This window comes from Manihot esculenta, chromosome 11 (assembly GCF_001659605.2).
Source record: "Manihot esculenta cultivar AM560-2 chromosome 11, M.esculenta_v8, whole genome shotgun sequence".
NCBI lineage: Eukaryota > Viridiplantae > Streptophyta > Magnoliopsida > Malpighiales > Euphorbiaceae > Manihot > Manihot esculenta.
Genome location: NC_035171.2, coordinates 20,040,440 through 20,061,210, shown reverse-complemented (window position 1 = coordinate 20,061,210; position 20,771 = coordinate 20,040,440). Strand labels below are relative to the sequence as shown.

Below are 20,771 nucleotides of genomic sequence, written 5' to 3'. Positions count from 1 at the left end.
ACTACCGGCGCTAGAATTCAGATCGACTTAAGGTCGCCGGAACCTGTAGCAAGCCTACCATGTATCCTGTGTACCTGATAAAATCCTATACATGATCATATATTTTTATAAAAAAATTTAAACTTTTCATATACCAAGCTCAACATGTGCATGCACCATAAACTGTATACATAAAACCCACACTAAAGCCCTCATCAAATGCTCTAGTATGGTAAACATCACATGCCTCAAGCTTGGTTCAACATAACTTATCATTAAAACTTTTACATAAAGATCATGATAAACAGGGATATACAAAACATAAACTAGGGCAAAGCACAAATCTAATCCATTACATAGTACATGTCCACCACTATTCTATTACATAAACTTATACCAACCTCTAGCCGACTTCCCGAGCTATTCTTGACCCTGCAAACCTGGGGTTAGGGAAAAGGGATAATCTACAAGAGCCTAGTGAGCAAAACGTAAAAACAGTTTAATAAACATATGCTCTCATGGAATGCATCACAACACAAACAATACACATCAAGGATGGACTTGTCACCAGTAACCCCCTACGTATTCCAAATCAATGCCCGACCCTCGACGGAGCTCCTTAGGACTTCCTCTTAAACATAACATAACATATCCAACTGTGCCAGGGGCATAGAATGGGCAGCCTTGATCTTTCCCTTACATAGTGCCAGGGCGCGTAGAATGAGCATGTAACGCCCCGGAAATCCGGACCGCTACCGGCGCTAGGATCCAGATCGGCATAAGGCCGCCGGGACCCGTAGCAAGCCGAACATATACCTGTAAACCTGCTCAATCCCATACATGATCAACCATCATTCAAAAAAAAAAAAAAAATTAAAACTTTTCTTTTATACATGTGATCAATCACCAACTCAACCTGTGCATACTCTGAACATATACATAAAAGAAGTCCCTCTGTGGGATCTCATCAAAGCCTCGGAGGGCTATACATCATGTGTTGAGTTAGTTTTGCATAAACATCATCTCATAAGATCATGTACTTAAAATAAACGGGATTAGCAATACATTGTAGTCAAGCACAACTCTATCCTCAATAACATAATTACACAACTGTTCAAAACTCTACATTACATTCTTATCATTGTCATGTCCACAAACTCTAACTATTACATACATATGACTTTTCTCTTCTTTGCTTCTCTATCAAACCCGTACCTGCAAACCTGGGGGTTAGGGGAGAGGGGTGAGCTAGATGCCCAGTGAGTAGAACTATATAAAAAAAGATAGTTAAAACATGCTATAATGGAATGCATCATTGCACAAACATTTCACATCATGGAAGGACCGACCCAAAAATCCCTCAGCTCCATGCCCGGCCCTATTATGGGCACCACAGGACTTCGTATTGCCCGGCCCTATTATGGGCACCACAGGACTTCGTAAATCGGAGCTATTGCCCGGCCCTATTATGGGCACCACAGGACTTCGTACACAGGACTAGTGAGTCGTGCAATGTCCCTCCTCATCAACCACAATACAATAATGCAATGTAGCATATTCGTGATTCTAATGCAAACAACCTATATTATAGTCATGATGCATGAAACATGATAAAACATTCACTTTATTAATTTAAAAGGTTAAGTATAGTTCCACTCACCTCTGGCTGACTCTGTCAAACTCTCAGCAGCTGGCTCACTGCTGGGGTCCTTGGTTCCTCGGGTCCGAACCTACACAGGTGGACTCCAATGAGGGACCAATATATATAATCATAACTCTAATGTATCCCCCAAAAACCCCCTAAAATATCATGAAAACATCACAGAAAATATGCATGAAATGGCTGAACAGGACACCTTCGGCGGCACCTTCGGCGGCCGAAAGTCCTGGACAGAGACGAAACTCAGCTAGGTTCGGCGGCACCTTCGGCGGCCGAAAGTGCCAGACAGAGACGAAAGTCTCTTTTCGGGGGCACCTTCGGCAGCCGAAAGCTGCCTTCACAAGAGGGGTTCGGCGGCCGAAACTCCCTTCGGCTGCCGAACCTGGTTTCTGCCAAATGGCAGAAACTTGGTTCAAATGAACCTCCTGCCTCCCAAAGCCACAGATCATGCATATTTCTCAACCAAAACATACATACAAGTTCCTAGGGGCCTCAAACATGCATATACCCCATCTACAACACTTCATACACACACAATCAAGCTACATTGCTCAAAAACTCAACATAACCCATAAACTCAACATATGTCCTAAACATGCATTTCTACCCATAGATCTTACTTAAAACTTGTTTAAAACATAAAAAGGGTTCAAGATCGACCCTTACCTCTTGAAGAAACGAGAGGAAAGTGATCCTAGCTTGGAGATGGAGAGATTAAGCTCTTTGAACCTCCAAGCACTCAAAACTTGCTCAAAACTTGCTCAAAGCTCACAAATCTTCAAAACGAAGTTATAAACTCGTTAAAACCATGAAAGATCTAAAGGAAACACTCAAGATCGAGGGAGGAGCGGTGGAGACTCACCTTGGCCGACAATGGGAGAGAAAAAGCTCGCCCGTGCGGACCTAGGGGACCCTTTTATAGTGGCTGGCCAGGCCACGTTCGGGGGCCGAATGTGCCTCCGCATCCATGCAATGTTCGGCGGCCGAACATAAGGTTCGGCGGCCGAACCTGCACTTCCCTCTCTTAGACTTTCGGGGGCCTAACGTGCCTCCCAAAGTCCATGCATGTTCGGCGGCCGAAAGTGAGTTTCGGCGGCCGAACCTGGGTTTTCCCTTAAAGAAATTTTCATGCAAAAACTCATTTAAAATCATACTTAAAACATTAAAAACATGAAAACATTTTATAAAAACATGCTTTTACCCTTCTAGAGGTTTCCGACACCCAAATTCTACCGGACGGTAGGAATTCCGGTACCGGAGTCTAGCCGGGTATTACATTCTCCCCCCCTTAAGAACATTCGTCCCCGAATGTTCCTCAACTAGCACATGCATAGCAAAACAACATAACATACATATATAACACATAGAGACTAACCTTAAAAGAGATGGGGATATTGCTGGAGCATGGACTCCCGTGTCTCCCAGGTACATTCTTCCATATTGTGGTGGTTCCAAAGGACTTTCACCATCGGGATTTCCTTGTTCCTTAGCTTTCTGATCTGAGTGTCTAGAATCCGCACTGGCTGTTCAACATAAGTGAGATCCTCTTGGATCTCCACATCAGGCTCACTAAGAACCTTGCCCGGTTCTGACACGAACTTCCTCAACATGGAAACATGGAAAACCGGATGGATTCTCTCCATAGAAGCAGGCAAGTCCAGCTTGTACGATACATTCCCAACTTTTTGCAAGACCTCAAAGGGTCCGATGTACCGCGGAGCTAGCTTACCCTTCTTTCCGAACCGAACCACCCCTTTCATTGGGGACACCTTGAGCAATACTAGATCCCCCTCCTGAAACTCTACCTGTCTCCTGCGGATGTCTGCATAACTCTTCTGCCTGCTTGTGGCAGTCTTTATCCTTTCTCTGATCATGGGCACCACTCTGCTGGTGATCTCTACAAGCTCGGGCCCTGCTAAGGACCTCTCTCCAACCTCTTCCCAGCAAACGGGTGACCTGCACTTCCTCCCATACAAAGCTTCATATGGAGCCATCCCAATGCTAGCATGATAGCTGTTATTGTAGGCGAACTCTACCAAGGGTAGATGTTGCCTCCAAGAACCGCCAAAATCTAGCACACACATCCTGAGCATATCCTCTATTGTCTGGATGGTCCTCTCTGATTGTCCATCAGTCTGGGGATGGAAGGCAGTACTGAAATCCAACCTGGTACCCATAGCATTCTGCAGACTCCGCCAAAACCTGGAGGTGAACTGGGGCCCTCTATCTGACACTATAGAAACTGGGACCCCATGCAGCCTGACAACTTCATCCACATAAACCTGCGCTAACTTATCCACAGAGTAGTTGCTCCTAACAGGGATGAAGTGAGCAGATTTGGTGAGTCTGTCCACAATCACCCATATGGAGTCTAGTCTGTTGGATGTTGCCGGTAACCCCACTACAAAATCCATAGCGATATTCTCCCATTTCCACTCTGGAATCGGCAGTGGGTTAAGCATTCCAGCCGGCTTCTGATGTTCCAGCTTCACCCTCTGACATATTTCGCAGGCTGACACGAACTGTGCCACTTCCCTCTTCATAGCTGGCCACCAATACACCCTCTTCAGATCCTGGTACATCTTGGTGGCTCCAGGGTGAACACTGTACCTTGCATTATGAGCCTCTCTCATAATGTCTCCTTTAAGCCCGATGTCATCTGGTACACATAGTCTGTTCCCATAGCGGAGGATCCCCTTATCATCGAATCTGAACTCACTGTTTTTGCCTGACTGAACAGTCCTGGCAATCTTCACTAACTCTGGGTCCTCGTGCTGTTTCTGAGCCACCTGCTCCAGAAACACGGGGGTTACTTTCATCTGTGCAATCAAAGCACCTGTACCAGACAACTCCATCTGTAGACCCTCATTGATGAGTTTATAAAATTCCTTCACCACCGGTCTCCTCTCTGCCGTGATGTGGGATAGACTGCCAAGTGATTTCCGGCTTAAGGCATCAGCTACTACATTAGCCTTACCCGGATGGTACTGGATCTTGCAATCATAGTCACTCAACAGTTCTACCCATCTCCTCTGCCTCAAGTTCAGCTCTCTCTGGTTCAAGATGTGTTGCAGGCTCTTATGATCTGTGAAGATCTCACATTTTACCCCATAGAGGTAATGCCTCCACATCTTGAGGGCAAAGATAACTGCTGCCATTTCCAGGTCGTGTGTGGGGTAATTCAACTCATGCCTCTTCAGCTGTCTAGAAGCATAAGCGATCACCCTACCATTCTGCATCAACACACAACCCAGGCCTACTCTGGATGCATCACAGAACACTGTGAAATCCTCATTGCTGTTTGGCAGAGCTAACACTGGTGCTGAAGTCAACCTCTTCTTGAGCTCCTCAAAGCTTTCTTCACACTGATCGGTCCACTCGAATCTCTGATTCTTTCTGGTTAATCTGGTTAAAGGAGCTGCAATCTTAGAGAAGTCCTGAACGAACCTCCTGTAGTAGCCAGCCAAACCCAAGAAGCTTCTGATCTCTGTCACTGAGGTGGGTCTTGGCCAGTTAGTCACAGCTTCAACCTTCTTGGGGTCCACTTCTATCCCATTCTCTGACACTATATGCCCCAAGAATGATATGCTCCTTAACCAGAACTCACACTTGGAGAACTTGGCATACAAGCCATGTTCCCTCAAGGTCTGTAATACAATCCTCAGATGCTGGGCATGCTCCTCTGCATTCCTGGAATACACTAGGATATCATCTATAAAGACAATAACGAAGTGATCCAGGTATGGTCTGAATACTCTGTTCATGAGGTCCATGAATGCTGCAGGGGCGTTAGTTAACCCAAACGGCATTACAAGGAACTCATAGTGCCCATATCTGGTCCTGAAAGCTGTCTTTGGTGTGTCTTCTTCCCTTATCCTCAGCTGATGGTACCCTGATCTTAGATCTATCTTGGAGAAACAACCCGCTCCTGCTAGCTGGTCGAATAGATCATCGATCCTTGGCAATGGGTACTTGTTCTTGGTAGTGACCTTGTTCAACTGCCTGTAGTCAATACAAAGTCTGAGGGATCCATCCTTCTTTCTCACAAAAAGCACTGGAGCACCCCAAGGTGAGGTACTCGGTCGGATGAAGCCCTTATCTACCAGATCTTGCAACTGTTCTTTCAGTTCCTTCAATTCTGCTGGTGCCATCCTGTAGGGAGGGATAGAGATCGGTCTAGTTCCAGGCATCAGTTCAATCTCGAACTCTATCTCCCTAGCAGGTGGTAGTCCTGGAAGTTCTTCTGGAAAGACATCCAGAAATTCTCTGACAACTGGCACTGAGGCTGGCTCCCTGACCTGACTATCTAGCTCTTTCACGTGAGCTACATACCCCTGACATCCCTTCCTAAGCAGCCTACGAGCCTGTAGGGCCGATATCAGACCTCTAGGCGTACCCCTCTTGTCTCCTCTGAAGACAACCTCTGACCCGTTCTGATCTCTGAACCTGACTACCTTGTCCCTGCAGTCCAAGGTAGCACCATGGGTAGATAGCCAATCCATCCCTAGAATGACGTCAAAATCTGTCAAATCTAGAACCACAAGGTCGGCGGAGAGGCATCTTCCCTCAACAAACACTGGACAGTACCGGCAGACTGACTCTGCCGCCGTCGGGTCACACTTGGGTCCACTGACCCATAGGGGACAATCTAACCCAGAGACCATCAACCCTAACCTCTCAACTGCCCTCGGAGAAATAAAGGAATGAGATGCACCCGGGTCCATTAATGCATACACATCAGAACACCCAATGATGAGATTACCTGACACCACGGTGTTGGATGTGTTCGCCTCCTGCTGAGTCATTGTGAAGATCCTGGCTGGAGCTGATGGACCTTCACCTCGGGAACCAGAAGAAGAGGCTGCCCCTCTCCCTCTACCTCTGCCACTGCCCTGTGTTGTGGCTGGAGCTGCTGGTTGTGCCACACTACCCGAAGCTGTCTGTTGGGGCTGGCCCATGAAAGGTGCTCTAGGACAATCCCGAGCTATGTGTCCCTCCTGGCCACATCTGAAACATGCATTGGTCCCCCATCGACACGCTCCCTTGTGTGGCCTCCCACACCTTTGGCATTCTGCACCATCTGAGCCTGAACTCGAGCCACCGCCAAATCCTAGACCGGATTTCAGCTTGTTCCAGAACTTGTTCTTCTTGGGCTTCTTAGTGCTACTCCATCTCTTACTACCTGAACTCTGAGTAGAGGGTCCTAGCCCTCCTCTGCCTGGGGTCTTAACCCCTGAAGACTGGGTCACTGACTGCTTCACTGACCCCTCAACTATGGCACTGGCCTCCATTCTTCGAGCCATATCTACCACTGTGTGAAAACTCTCCCTCTCAGCTGATTGAATCAATGAGGAGTACCTGGACTGTAATTTCATGACATATCTCCTGGCCTTCTTCACATCTGTATCTAGAGCTTGCCCTGAGAAGGGTAATAGCTCCAGAAATCTGTCTGTGTACTCCTCTATGCTCATGTCTTCTGTCTGTCTCAGTTGTTCAAACTCAATCATTTTCAACTCTCTGGAACTATCTGGAAATGCCCATCCAGCAAACTCATTGGCGAATTCCTCCCATGTCATACTGTCTAGTCTCGGGTCCACATAGCACTTGAACCATTCCTTTGCCTTTTTGCACTTCAGGGTGAACCCTGCCATCTCAATGGCTCTTCTATCATCCGCCCCTAGCTCATCAGTGATCGTCTTTACTGCTCTCAGGTATTCAAAGGGATCATCCCCTGACTTATATTTAGGAGCATCCAGCTTAAGGTAAGCTGTCATTTTCACCTTACTCCCACTGGCTGAGCTAGGTCTAGGAGGTTGAGTATCTGGGGCTACTGGTTCTGTAGGTGGTGGAGGTGGGGATGCAGCATTCCCCGGGGTGGGGTTTGCTGGGTGAGGATGGAAGGATGAGGGTGGATAGGCTGGGTACTGTGGGTACGGTGGATAGAAAGGTGGATAAGGCATGTGAGTAGGGTAGGGATTAAAGCTGGAGTAATCCGACGTACTTCCCATCGGATACCCGGGACTCTGTGCATAGGGTGGGTAATAGGGTGGAAAACCATACCCCGAGGCCTGAGTGCCTCCTTGTGACTCCCCTGTCCCTTCTTCTGACATGCCAACATCCAGATTCCCATCCCTTCTCTGATCTTCTTCCATAACCTCCCTCACATCTGAAGAACTCCCTCCTCTTTCTGTTCCCCTTCTGCTAGTATCAAAAGACCTTCTAGGGTCCCTTGATACTCTTTCTCTGTTTGTTCTGCATGACATTGCCCTAGGCAATGTGGGAGGACGGGCGCTTGTGCCCTCATCCTCTGGTGGGACTCCTGTCAATCGTGCAGATCGACGAGTTCCTCTCATTCTGTTTCTGAAAAACAGCACATAACTCACAAGCATTAGCATCATATGGTTCATGTGGAGTCACATGAACCTACATCACATACATGGCAAACATAGCATATCATTTATGCGCATGCATATAGTCATGGCATATCACATCATCATAGTAAGACAGGACTCTACATCCTATCCTAGTGGACATGACCTTTCCTATTGTGCTTGACCCTCTAATACTTCTATGAGCCCGACACGCTAGGTCCGACCATGTGAACCTAGGGCTCTGATACCACTCTGTAACGCCCCGGAAATCCGGACCGCTACCGGCGCTAGGATCCAGATCGGCATAAGGCCGCCGGGACCCGTAGCAAGCCGAACATATACCTGTAAACCTGCTCAATCCCATACATGATCAACCATCATTCAAAAAAAAAAAAAAATTAAAACTTTTCTTTTATACATGTGATCAATCACCAACTCAACCTGTGCATACTCTGAACATATACATAAAAGAAGTCCCTCTGTGGGATCTCATCAAAGCCTCGGAGGGCTATACATCATGTGTTGAGTTAGTTTTGCATAAACATCATCTCATAAGATCATGTACTTAAAATAAACGGGATTAGCAATACATTGTAGTCAAGCACAACTCTATCCTCAATAACATAATTACACAACTGTTCAAAACTCTACATTACATTCTTATCATTGTCATGTCCACAAACTCTAACTATTACATACATATGACTTTTCTCTTCTTTGCTTCTCTATCAAACCCGTACCTGCAAACCTGGGGGTTAGGGGAGAGGGGTGAGCTAGATGCCCAGTGAGTAGAACTATATAAAAAAAGATAGTTAAAACATGCTATAATGGAATGCATCATTGCACAAACATTTCACATCATGGAAGGACCGACCCAAAAATCCCTCAGCTCCATGCCCGGCCCTATTATGGGCACCACAGGACTTCGTATTGCCCGGCCCTATTATGGGCACCACAGGACTTCGTAAATCGGAGCTATTGCCCGGCCCTATTATGGGCACCACAGGACTTCGTACACAGGACTAGTGAGTCGTGCAATGTCCCTCCTCATCAACCACAATACAATAATGCAATGTAGCATATTCGTGATTCTAATGCAAACAACCTATATTATAGTCATGATGCATGAAACATGATAAAACATTCACTTTATTAATTTAAAAGGTTAAGTATAGTTCCACTCACCTCTGGCTGACTCTGTCAAACTCTCAGCAGCTGGCTCACTGCTGGGGTCCTTGGTTCCTCGGGTCCGAACCTACACAGGTGGACTCCAATGAGGGACCAATATATATAATCATAACTCTAATGTATCCCCCAAAAACCCCCTAAAATATCATGAAAACATCACAGAAAATATGCATGAAATGGCTGAACAGGACACCTTCGGCGGCACCTTCGGCGGCCGAAAGTCCTGGACAGAGACGAAACTCAGCTAGGTTCGGCGGCACCTTCGGCGGCCGAAAGTGCCAGACAGAGACGAAAGTCTCTTTTCGGGGGCACCTTCGGCAGCCGAAAGCTGCCTTCACAAGAGGGGTTCGGCGGCCGAAACTCCCTTCGGCTGCCGAACCTGGTTTCTGCCAAATGGCAGAAACTTGGTTCAAATGAACCTCCTGCCTCCCAAAGCCACAGATCATGCATATTTCTCAACCAAAACATACATACAAGTTCCTAGGGGCCTCAAACATGCATATACCCCATCTACAACACTTCATACACACACAATCAAGCTACATTGCTCAAAAACTCAACATAACCCATAAACTCAACATATGTCCTAAACATGCATTTCTACCCATAGATCTTACTTAAAACTTGTTTAAAACATAAAAAGGGTTCAAGATCGACCCTTACCTCTTGAAGAAACGAGAGGAAAGTGATCCTAGCTTGGAGATGGAGAGATTAAGCTCTTTGAACCTCCAAGCACTCAAAACTTGCTCAAAACTTGCTCAAAGCTCACAAATCTTCAAAACGAAGTTATAAACTCGTTAAAACCATGAAAGATCTAAAGGAAACACTCAAGATCGAGGGAGGAGCGGTGGAGACTCACCTTGGCCGACAATGGGAGAGAAAAAGCTCGCCCGTGCGGACCTAGGGGACCCTTTTATAGTGGCTGGCCAGGCCACGTTCGGGGGCCGAATGTGCCTCCGCATCCATGCAATGTTCGGCGGCCGAACATAAGGTTCGGCGGCCGAACCTGCACTTCCCTCTCTTAGACTTTCGGGGGCCTAACGTGCCTCCCAAAGTCCATGCATGTTCGGCGGCCGAAAGTGAGTTTCGGCGGCCGAACCTGGGTTTTCCCTTAAAGAAATTTTCATGCAAAAACTCATTTAAAATCATACTTAAAACATTAAAAACATGAAAACATTTTATAAAAACATGCTTTTACCCTTCTAGAGGTTTCCGACACCCAAATTCTACCGGACGGTAGGAATTCCGGTACCGGAGTCTAGCCGGGTATTACAGAGCAGCCCTGGTCTTCTGTATCTGTATCATATCATAACCTGCTCGAGGGCTAGTGGATCATCTAACATCCATCCACAATAACAGTAAATATGCAATGCATCATATTCGTGAATTCTAATGCAGACATCCTATAAACATGGCATTCGCGATGCATGAACATGCTCAAAAGTTTGATTACTTAAAAATAATAGATTAGTTTAGTTCTACTCACCTCTGGCTAACGCTCGATTGATAAAGACGCAGTTGGCTCACTGAAGGCCTCTACGGTCTCCATGGTCCGATCCTACACAGGTGGGCTCAAATGAGGGACCAATACAATTATTATATGACTCTAAACACTTTTCAAAACCCCTTAAAACATCACAAAACATGCATGTAAAACAAGCAAAGGAAGGCTGGGCAAAGGACTTTCGGCTGCACCTTCGGCGGCCGAAGGTCCTCTACAGATCCGAAAGTCGGGGTCGTTCGGGGGCAGGTTCGGCGGCCAAAAGGCTGCCTCCCATGCAGTTTCGGGGGCCGAATCCTGCTTCGGCGGCCGAACCTGGATTCTCCAGAATGGCAGAACCCAATTCTGCCCTATGCATTTTAGCCCCAAAACTCTCCAATCCTCACACCCAACTTTCCACAATATGCATACTCACTCCAACATGCATAAGGGGTATAAGAACTAGCCTAAACTCCAACAAACGACACCAAAACATAAGAGAGAGCATACATTTACCAAGACCCAACTCAAAGCCTATAACCTTAGATCTAGCCATATCATGCATTTTTAACCCTTACCACTTTTTAAAATTTACTTAAAACATATAAAAAGGCAATGATCTACACTTACCTCTTGAAGATCTAAGGTAGATGCAACCCAAGCTTGGAGTTGAGGAGAAACGGTCTCCCAAACTTTAAAATCTTGGATCCAAGCTTAAAACTTCAAAAACAAGCGAAAACTCATGAAAATTTGAAGGAAAAACATAAAATCATCAAAGGAAGGGCAAGAACTCACATTTGCCCGAAAATGGAGAGAGAAACTCCCTCATTTTCGGACTGGAGGCCTCTTATAGGTAGCTGGCCAGACCACCTTCGGGGGCCGAAAGGAAAGCTCCCGCAGCAGCACCATGTTCGGCGGCCGAATCTGGACTTGTCCCTCAAAAATATTTTTCTTTCATTTTAAAACTTTAACTCAAAACCAAATAATAAAATCATGAAAAACATTTTGTAAAAACATATTTTACCCTTCTAAGAGGTTCTGGCATCCAAGATTCCGGATTCCAATGGAGATTCCGTCGGAAGGTTGGAATTCCGACGCTAGAGTCTAGCCAGGTATTACAATAATTACAATCAATTGATATAGGAGAAAAGGGATTTCTTGGTGTTAATAAGAATAAATATCTCTGATATCAAATAAAATAATTACTATCATATTCAGTTACATAATATAAAAGTATTTGCATGTAAGAGTAATGTAAGATAAATATTGATATATACAAAGAGAAAGAGTTAATCTTATTATATGATAAAATTGATCAATTAATTCTCGATATTTTATAAAAAAAATACTATTAATAAACTTTATCTTATTTTATAATTAAATTTAAATAAAATAATTAAAATAAAAATTTTAAATAATATTATTTTTATAATTAATAAAATAAAGATAATTTATAATAAATATAAATATAAATATTTTAGATAATTTTATTATTTTCTCTTTCTCTATTTTTTATGCAGCATAAATTACATATAAAATAATAAATAATAAATATTATATGAATTTATTATTAATAATTATTTAATTAAATGTTTAAATATCGAGGAACATAATATGAATTTATTATCTCAACCTTATCACCTTACAGCATGCAACTTTTAGTTTCCAGAAGAGAAAGAAAGGAGGAGTTGACTGAGAAAGGTGACAATTCTATTTTTAATATTAAAAAGACAAACTAAACTGTAGTGTTTTAGTTTTGTTCGAGTTGGTTTTCATAAATAGTCTGGTCTGGTTTGATATCAAAAATTTCAGCTTGGTTTGAAAACTAGTATTAGACCCCACCAAATTAGATTGTTCAGGCCCACACTTGCTACAACAGAAAACAATTGTTTTTATCCAGTAAATGCTCTAAATTCTGCATGGCCCTATGAGATAAATTTTACATCAGATGTAACCTCATGCTATATTTCTCATGCATCGAAAATTGATATCAATATTCTGATGTAGTTTTGAGTGAAAAAGGAGAAATATTTCATGCACCACTCCACTGCATGTTGAAACTTTGAAAAACTTCTCAGGAAGCCATAAAGCAGAAACTTCATAATCAGTTAAGATGGCATGACAAAAATTACATAACTAAGAAAAACATATGTAGGCATCCAACTTAGTTCGTCTTTTTAATGTGCTAAATTTTCACCTCATGGCTAATCACCTATAACATAACTTTTATTTAAGTTCTATTCATGATTTTAAATAAAGTTGTTAGCATTCAAATTATGGACTCAATGTTCCACCTATTATCATCACTACACTAACCATTTTATTATTGAATATTTACATTTAAGCTTTTACTACTTCATGTATTTTTATATGGCAATAATCGGAAAATATAAAAACAAATATAATTAAACTTATATTATTAGACCACAATGGAGCTAAAAATTCATATCAAAATTGGGAGGTAATTATTGAATATTTACCTTTTATTTATTTCTGAGCAGTAGTGGCAGTGGCAGCAGCGACGAGCGGCATACAGCGACGAGCGGCATACAGCGGGAGTGACAACAGCGGTGGCAGTGTGTTCTGAGAGGAGCATCCAACAGCGGCGACAACAACAGCAGCAACGACAATAATAGCAGTTGCAGCAGGAACAGCAGCAACAAAGAGCAACAGCAACAACAACAATGATGGTAGCAGCAACGAGCGATAGCAGCGGAAACAGCAGCAGCGACGACGACAGCGACAAGGAGAAGGGTGCGACACTGAGGAGAGGAGAGAAGAGTGCGGCTGAAATCAAAAGAGGATGAAAAAGATGATTAGTTTTTTTTTTTTATATTCTTCGCATTTTCTGACGGATTAGCGACATAATAAATTCCATCGCTAATTTTTTTAAAATCTGTTGCAAGTCTGTTGGAAATATAAAAATAAAGTATTCATCGCTAATCCGTCGCTAACTTTTTTCCTACAGAAGTAATTTCTGTCGCTAAATCCGTCGCTGATAGTCCAAATTTTATAGTGAGAGACAGTATCATAATGTCTCTGAATGACACCTTATTTGTGACATTTCTCTAAAATATTCCTAGAAGACATTGAATTTTCCCTCCACCAATTAGGAATTGACACCAACCTTTATAATGACATTTTTATTTCGTGTGTAAAAATATTTACAAATAGCAACGTCATAAAAACATTTATAAAGATGACTTTATTTGTGACATTCCACTAAAACATCTTTGAAAACTTTAAAGATAGTATCAAAATGTCCCTAAGTAACACCTTATTTGTGAAATTTCACTAAAATGTCCTAAAAAAATGATAAATTTCCTTGCATCACTTAGAAATTAGCGTCAAGTTTTATAGTGACATTCTAATTTCGTGTGTAAAATATTTACAGATAGCGACATCATGAAAACATTATTGAAGAGAAATTTATTTATGACGTTCCACTAAACTGTATTTAAAACTTTATTGATAGCATCACAATATTCTTCAATAACATATTGTTTGTGACATTTTACTAAAACATCCCTGAAAGATGATATATTTTACCTCCCCTAGTTAGAAATTAGCGCCAATTTTTATAGTGACATTCTTATTTCATATGTAAAATATTTACAAATAATGACAGTACGAAAATGTCCTTAAGGAGGAATTTATTGGTGATATTCTACTAAATCGTCTCTGAAAACTTTAGAGACAACATCAATGTGTCCCTCAATAATACCTTATTTATGATATTTTACTAAAATATCCCTAAAAGATGATGAATTTTCCCTTTCCTAGTTAGAAATTGGCCCCACGCTTTATAGTGACGTTCTTATTTCGTGTGTAAAATATTTACAGATGGTGACGTTATGAAAACTTTCCTAAAGATGAATTTATTTTTGACATTCCACTAAAGCGTCTTTGAAAACTTTAGAGACAGTATCAAAATGTCCCTGTATAGCACATTATTTATGACATTTCACTAAAATGTCCCTGAAAAGATGATGATTTTTCCTCCATTAGGTAGAAATTGGTGCCAAGTTTTATAGTGTTATTCTTATTTCGTGTGTAAAATATTTACCGATAACAATGTTATGAAACATCCCTAAACATGAGTTTATTTGTGACGTTCCACTAAACTGTCTCCAAAAACAACATGAGAATGTCCCTTAATTACATCTTATATGTAACATTACATTAAAACATCCCCAAACGAAGATGAATTTTCCCTCCAATAATTAGAAATTAGCGCCATGCTTTATAACAATATTCTTATTTTGTGTGTAAAATATTTATAGATAGCAACGTCATAAAAATATCCCTAAAAATGACTTTATTTGTAACGTTTCACTAAAACATGTTTAAAAACTTTAAAAACAGTATCAAAATATCCCTAAATAACACTTTATTTGTGACATTTCACTAAAATATCCTAGAAAGATGATGAATTTCCCTCCACCAGTTAGAAATTAGCGTCAAGTTTTATAGTGACATTCTAATTTTGTATATAAAATATTTATAGATAGTGAAATTATGAAAATATTCTTGAAGAGAAATTTATTTATGACGTTCCACTAAAATTTATTTAAAAACTTTATTTAAAGCATCAAAATATCCCTCAATAACATATTGTTCGTGACATTTCATTAAAAAATCGCTGAAAGACGATGAATTTACCCTCCCCTAGTTAGAAATTAGTGTCAAGTTTTATAGCAACGTTTTTATTTTGTATAAAATATTTACAGATAATGACATTATGAAAATGTCCGTAAGGAGGAATTCATTGGTGACATTCCACTAAATCGTCTCTGAAAACTTGAGAGGCAGCATAACATGTCACCGAATAGTACCTTATTTGTGAAATTTCACTAAAATGTCCCTAAAAGACAATGAATTTTCCCTTTTCTAGTTAGAAATTGGCCCCACATTTTATAGCGATGTTCTTATTTCGTGTGTAAAATATTTATAGATAGCAACATATGAAAACGTTGCTAAAGATGAATTTATTTGTGACATTTCATTAAAGCGTCTTTGAAAACTTTAGAGACAGTATCAAAATATTCCTATATAGCATATTATTTATGACATTTCACTAAAATGTCTCTAAAAAGATGATGATTTTTCCTATATCATATAGAAATTGGTGCCAAATTTTATAACAATATTCTTATTTCGTGTGTAAAATATTTACAAATAGCGACGTTATGAAAATATCTCTAAACAAAAATTTATTTGTGATGTTCTATTAAACTGTCTCTTAAAATTTTAGAGATAACATCAAAATTTCCGTGAATTGCATCTTATGATATTGCACTAAAACGTCCCCAAAAGAAGATAAATTTTCTCTCCACTAATTAGAAATTAGTGCCATGCTTCATAGTGATATTCTTATTTTGTGTGTAAAAAATTTATATATAGCAACATTATAATAACGTTCCTAAAAATGAATTTATTTATGATATTCTATTAAATGATCCCTAAATGACATCTTATTTGTGATATTACTCGAAAACATTACTGAAAAATGATTAATTTTTCCTCTATTGAAACCAAAGTTACATGAACATCTTTATTTCATCTGTAAAATATTTATAAATAGTAATATTATAAAAATGTCTCTAAATAGTTATTTGCTTGTGACATGTCTTCAGGACATTTCTGAAAAAATTTAGAAATAGTATCAAAATGTCTTAAAATGACATCTTATCGGTGAGTGGTGACTCTCTAAAATGCCCCTGAAAGAATGATAAATTATTTATGACTTTTCTCTTTTATGCACAATTTAAAAACAGTATCAAAACTTTCTTAAACGGTATTTATTTATTTTTATTTTGTTGATAAAATTTTAATCCATATAAATATCATTAGGACTTTTTTGATTGATGATTAATTTGTGATATTCTTTCAAAATGTCACTGTGGAGAGTAATTTGTTTTGAAAAATTACTAACTTATATTATGAAAAATAAATCACTAAAGTTGACAAGATTAATAATTGATTTTCTAATTTCATGCAACTTAAAAAAAAAAAGAACCATCACTATTAAATAAAAAAATAATTGGAGCAGAACACATCTCTACTAATTAAATACTTCAATAAAAAAATAAAAATGAAAATAAAATAAATTAATTCAATTTAATTTAATTTTGATAAAAAAATAATCAAATTAAATTGAACTGAAAATTTATTATATATATATATATTTTATTTTTTAACTTAAAAATTGTCTTTTAACGCTTTAAAATGAGTCGTCAAATTGTCCTATTGTTGTAGTCTCTCGTGAATCTCTTCTAGTCCTCTTAAGTTCATTTGCCACTCACTCTACAATACTTTCTTCTCTGACTCGACCTTTTCAAAATCTTCTCTAAAAGTCATTAATAATAAAATTAAAATTTTATTATTAATAATCTAAAAATAACAACAGATAATATAATTGATCATAATTATATAAAATCTTAATAACTATTATAAATCCTTGACTGTCAGTATCGAGACCCACACCTCCAATTATTTCCCTCTCCACCAGCTTGCCATCTTCACTCTCTATGTCCATCGTTCTCTCAAAACTCGACAGCGATCGCTCACTCTCCGTCTCCGTCGATTACCCACCCTCGTCACTTACCCTCACTCTCCTGAACAAGACCCAACTCATCTCCATTCCCCTCAAAACCAACTCTTACCCAGCCCGCTCCTCCACCACAAAACCAGACCTTACCTTCGATATCCATGGAAACAAGCCAAAAATTTCACTCATCCTTAAAGCTGCTGTCTATACCAGCTCACGAAGACCCCTCTGTAGCATCGATCTCTGTTTGGTTTCTGGATTTGAACACGACGCATGTGGGACGTCTCAATCATCGTTCTTCGTGGCACCAAATAAGAGACAGACGACAGTACACCCGGACGACTGCACACAGACCAGCTTTGCACCGATTTAAATCCCACAGTTGAAACTCTTACCCCCTTATTCCAGATCATTCACGGTGATACAGGTAGACAAATTTATTTATTGGGGCTTTTTTTGACATGGAATTTCTGTCAGATCATTCTCGGCGATATAGGTATAAAAATTGATTTGTTGGGGCTTCCTTTTTGAAATGGAATTTCTATCTCTTTTGATTGTTTTGATGTGGTGAGCATGAAGTTTAGTTACTGAATATACACTGATAGTGAGTAAATCTGTTAAAATGCTTTGCTTATAATGCTGTACACACCTAGGATGCATGGTTCTGTCACGAGAATATGAGTTTTGAGTGTGTGCAGTGATAGTTTCTTGCTATTATTTTACTACTTAGTTGTCCCAACAATGATTCAGCAGCAGATTAAAGGAGTAATGCTCGCCCTAGCCCCTCACTCTCACTCTCACTCTCACTCTCATTCTCTTGGTATAGTGTTGATTTAATATATTTCTGTTTATTTGTGTTGATAGTTTGTTAATTTGATGTTCTATGGGTATGGGCTTGCTGATATGATTTTTTTTTTTTTCTTTTGGCTTTTCAGATTAGTGTTTAATTCCTCATCATTCTTCACTGCTCTAACTATTGTTATTCCGTCTGTGCAGGTTAGTGGGTTTAGGAATTGACTGTTAATTTTATTGCTATTATATTGTTTCACTTGAGTCATTAACTAAAAACCAGAGAAGGGAATGGTCATTAATTTTATTATTACCAGCAATTTTTTCAATATCAATCCAAGGTGTGAAAGAAAATAAATAAATTTCATGGATTTAGATTTTGTTGTTGCTTGGTTGTGGAAATTGCTGAGATAGCTAGAGAGAATTCTTATAAATTTCAGGAGTTCAATCTCATTTCTGGGTTTTTTCCCTTTCTTTTTCCTCCCTAAAGCCTGCATGGTGGTCTTGCTTATCTAATTATGGGTTTGGTACATGTTGGAATTTAGAATCTTGAATAGAAGTAGACTACTTGATCTTTATTTGGCAAAATGAAGTTCATAGGTGGATGGAGACAATATTAGGTGAGACTTAGATGCTTTTTTGTTATCTTTTAATTTTCATATTGTGAAATCTAGGAACTGTCACTATGAGTTCAAATCTCATCAATGAAACTCCCCTTTCCTTATACATATTTAACTGATTTTTTTTGTGACAAACTTTCCTAGTTCTTTCCCACATGAATTGAGCTAAATATTGAAGTGTATTTTTAGTGTAGGCTATCCTATTGATTTATACATTGTATCCAAGCTTCTACTGCGGGGCAAGTTAATTAATTGAAGTGTATTTTTAGTGTAGGTTGGACCTAATTCAAGGATCATTCCCTTCCGATAATAAAGCTATTTTTTGCTTTTGTGATGAGATATTTACCCCTTATATTAGTTGATATTTTCCATTGGTTCCCTTGTGTTGTTGGGCATCTTTGTGAAAAGTGTTTGATGCACTACAAAAAATAGACTATCAGCAACGGAATTTTCCATCGCTGATAGCCAAAATCCGTTGTTGAAAGTATCAGCAACGGATTTTCGACGGCCTAAGATCCGTCGCTTAAAGACTTGTCTCTAGTTTTTTTTCGATGGATATGAAATTCGTTGAAAATATTTGTGATAGATTATTCCGTTGGAAACATTAGTGACCAACTTTGCTCATCGCTAAATCCATTGGAAAAAGCAAAATCCATCTAATAACCAATCCGTTGTCAATATGTTGGAAATAATTAGCGATGGAAAATAGCCGTCGGAAATCCGTCAGAAATATTAAGACTATTTTAACAAAAGTTGTCGCAAATCTGTCGCAAAATTATTTATATTCTCAATGATATTTATTATCATCAACAAAATAATTTTCTGTTTTTATTTAGAGATTCTGTTATGGTCTCAAATTATGGATCGCGTTACGGTATAGTTAATAGGAAAGGAGCTCATTAGAGTGAGCTCTTAACACCTCAGACTCGTTAACGAGAGTCTTAAATCTCACAATTTTAGGAATAGATTCTGCTTTATTGTGGAGGTTTATACAAATCATAATATTTCTAATTAAAGTAGAAGTCTAATACAAGCAACTATTAGATAAAACACTCTTAAGATAAGATAACAAAAATTTAATAACAAATGCATAATATAAGATAAGATACTAGAGATAAGATAAAATAGCAGAGATAAGATAACATATAAATATAATTTATTTGTTACGGATTTAATATATCCGTTATCCATAACATCAGTTCCCTTATGGAAAAAGAGCTTATCCTCAAGTTCAAAGGTAGAATATGCAGCCTGAAAAATAATTGTACGACTCTCATGTAGCTTCAAATTGAGGACATCCTTGCCAACTAATTAATAATTTCCAAACTTGGGTGTCTAGACCAAAAGCAACAACTCTATGCCCCTTTTGATCATCACACGAAGAAAAGCCAACTTTGGCATTTTGGGGCACCACAGGTACCTCTATCCTCTCATTCACTTATTGACCAAAATTTTGTTGGCTACTGCTGGATATATCCTGGTTCTGGTTATGAACTAGTTTAAAGATTTGCTGAGCTAAGTCATTCAAATGTGATCGTTGTATGAAGGAATTTAACTTCTTGATAAATTTGTTGAATCGCCCATGACGACTGACTTTTCTTTCGCCTTTTCTGCTAAGGTTAAATGCTTAGCTATAGCTTTAAGCAAAACTCATATCTTTTTTTGTTCACAATATTGTTGTTGATACCGTTCCTCAGATAATTGGATATAGGAATCCAATTTCTGTTATAAACTAGATTGATCTCTGATAGCGGTTGTCGAAGCCGTAAAAAATAAACCTATTAAACAATCAACAATTAACTTGTAGATAGTGGCAATAGGGTCGAACCACAGGGATTTGACACTACGAATTTTCCTACTAATGACTTGGACAAGTAAATAACAAGAAATTAAAAGAGGGGGGTTTTGTTTTGATGATTAAAACTAAATAGCAAGAGAAAGCAATAATTTAAATAGATGAGAATTTCAATAGGAGAAGAATTCTAGTTGAAGAATGGATCTATTTCAGTTTGTTTAGAATTGATCATTGATCTTTTCGATACTCCTATTTATTTCAATAAATTAGTTTAGGATGTGGAAGACGCTTCTCACAATCCAAATTCCTCCTTAGTTCTAGTTTGATTAGGAAACGTTC

At 39.5% G+C, this 20,771-nt stretch overlaps 1 long non-coding RNA gene across 3 annotated transcripts in view; it reads left to right on the top strand.

The window, feature by feature from the left end:
* Window positions 1-17,142: 17,142 nt before the first annotated feature.
* The window catches only part of LOC110627140, a 41,130-nt gene continuing 37,501 nt past the window's right edge, over window positions 17,143-20,771 (top strand). For all 3 annotated transcript variants that reach the window (XR_006352607.1, XR_006352605.1, XR_006352606.1), the window contains exon 1: window positions 17,143-18,224. This is a non-coding gene — a long non-coding RNA (uncharacterized LOC110627140). The remainder of the gene's footprint in view (window positions 18,225-20,771) is intronic.